This window comes from Poecilia mexicana, unplaced genomic scaffold (assembly GCF_051168715.1).
Source record: "Poecilia mexicana isolate PSO_F unplaced genomic scaffold, ASM5116871v1 scaffold_11, whole genome shotgun sequence".
NCBI lineage: Eukaryota > Metazoa > Chordata > Actinopteri > Cyprinodontiformes > Poeciliidae > Poecilia > Poecilia mexicana.
The window spans coordinates 22,449,355-22,452,013 of NW_028263380.1; the positions used below are offsets into that span (position 1 = coordinate 22,449,355).

General features: G+C 38.6%; 1 long non-coding RNA gene across 1 annotated transcript; it reads left to right on the forward strand.

Moving 5' to 3' along the window:
• Nucleotides 1-393: 393 nt before the first annotated feature.
• On the forward strand, nt 394-2,443 carry LOC148156545 (uncharacterized). The gene is made up of 2 exons (XR_015764670.1): nt 394-1,505; nt 2,145-2,443. It is a non-coding gene; the product is annotated as an uncharacterized LOC148156545 (long non-coding RNA).
• Nucleotides 2,444-2,659: the final 216 nt, after the last annotated feature.

Here is a 2,659-nt window from a genome sequence, read left to right on the forward strand (position 1 = left end):
ACTTGAAACCACACCCCCAGCCCCACCCCCCATAGCTCTGCGCCTGCCCAGATTGCACATGATGGCAATTCAACATTGAATCAACATCTTTTGCCAACAAGCCAACAGTGAAGTGGCTGTGTGTTTGGGACATCCCACTCATGTAAATGGTGGGGGTGGACTGCTCCACTCCTTACTCCTTGTAGTAAGTTGTAGATGTTTTTGTGTCAATATATCACACACAAATGGTCAGTAGGACTTTTTTATGAAAAAGAAAGAAAATGTACAGAAATGAATCTTCACCCACTATCCTTTACAGAGGTTAATTTAGAATGTAATACCCCCCACTCACTAAGAAAATGCTCTGACCCAGAGCTCTGGTGAGGAGGAGAGGAGGGGAAGAGGTGTGGCAAAACAGCTGACATTGATTCAACATTGATCAGTCGTTGATCAGACATTAGCATTTCATTCATTAGATTTCAACCACAAAACAACATTGATTCAATGACACAGTTTCAACATTGGTTACTTGGCTGGAGGTGGATGATTGTTTGATGGTTGATCAACCGTCAGTTGTTGACCTCAACCAAAAATCAACCATTCTAACTATAATTCAACGTTTATTTACCGTTGTGTGCAATCTGGGCAGTTTGTTGCAGCCCTCATCACCTCCTCATCTCCCCCTACTCCCTCCCAAACCTCCCCCACCCAGCTGCTCCTCCCAACCTTCTCCTCTTTACCCCCTCTCATCCCTTCTTCCCTCCCCCTCCTTGAGCTCTGGGTCAGAACATTTTATTACTAGGTGGGGGTTAATCATGTTTCAAATTAAGCACTACATGTTGAGAACAGTGGGTTGTGATTCCTTTCTGTACATTTTCTTACTTGTCTGTAAATATTATTACTGACTGTGCATAATGTGTTGACACAAAAACATCTACAAGTCTGTACTAGGAGTTGTACAGTCCACCTCCCCAATTTTACACTTGTGGTTTGTCCCAACCAAAAAGCCACTTTGCTGCTGGCTTGTTTGCTACCGGCTTCTGAATTGAATTCTCCGCTGAGCACTTTTATGGTAAGTTTTTCAATATTACTTTGATCTTAAATGTGTTTATTGAAAAATAAGGGCATTGTTTTGTGCCCATAGTAATCCTGGTTATTTTGGGGCAAAACGGATATTTTTAATAATTGAGGTCATGTCTCCTTTTGTATTATTTTCATCCTACCCACCACTCCAGGCCTAAGTATGAAATCCTGCGAGATTTTGTGGGATTTGAGTTTTTAAAATAGGGCGGGGCCTATTGTTTGGTCTGGGAGAACATGTGGTGGACAAGGAAGTGTAAGGCTGGCTGCTCCAGGTGGGCTTTAAATTGTTGTGATAGTAATCTCTTGTTTTTAACTTTTTATTATGATGTGCTTAGGGACGTGCTTAAATGAGCCTCTGTACCAGAACAGCTGAGTTGGATGATTTTACATGACAGCCATCAAGAAGTGCAGAAGGTTGTTAATCATCCACAGATTCAATCCAGGTGAGGCAGAAGGGAAACACTTAACATGTAAGGCAGGTGAAACACTGAACTAAACCTGCTAATGACTGATTCAGTCTGTTGATCCTTGGATTGGTAACTGGTTAAATTGAACTGGACTATTGTTACTTGTGTGGGATCTTTATTAGCATATAGACACTTTTTAAGGAATTTAATCAACTTATTTGGAAATATTTGTAGTTGATGGAAGATTGAACCAGCTATTTGATGGAAGTTTATTCTGTATAAATTATAATTTTTCCAACTACACTATAAATCACCTTTTGTTCGATTTATTTGTCTCTGGTGTGTTAAATAAACCTGATCCTCCCTGAGTTTTATTGTTAGGTTTTCTGATAAACAGCCCTTTATTTTAAATATTGATTTAATATCAATATCATAAATCCTACACTATACTGCAGCTTGATGGGTAAATGCAGTTGTACATGTAAACATTAAGATAAATATTAATGAAAGATTAAGATATTAATTTAACAGTGAGTGCACATGGGGAACTATATGGTTTGTATTTGTTCTCAGACCTGTAACCAGTACAGTGTTTAATCTTTCATTGTGTTTCAGAACTTTTCAAATGTTTATCATATTTCTAACTGGCACCTTCCTCACTTTTATTTTTTTCAGCTGTTGCTCTGCAGTTTGACCGAAAGCTGACTCTTGAGGACTGCAGCAAAATTGTCAAGAAGTGGCTTCATTACGCACCAGAACGAGAGGAAAACATCACAAGGAATCAAAGTGACGCCAACCAGAGTCAAACTGGGGTTACCACAACTTGTACTGTTTCCCTACTTCATACAGTACAAAGCTTAACCTCATGGACTCTGTTCTTCTGTGGACAACATACTGTTGTTTTGACAGTCAAAAAGGAATCAAATATGTTTAAAGATCTGTCCCTCTTTTCTTAAATAAAATGTTAAATCAAACCCATGTTGTCATTTTTAAACTTTTGTACACAGTTTACGCATCATCTGCCAATAATACAGTGTTTAACACCAGTGAAGAAACTTTTAGTGGCATGTTATGATGTAGACCTATCAGACGTAAAATGTACATAAATCCTTAGCTTTCATTCAATATAAAAACAACCCAAATCTGCATGTACATCCACAGTCAAATGAGTGTTGAATCAACATTGATTC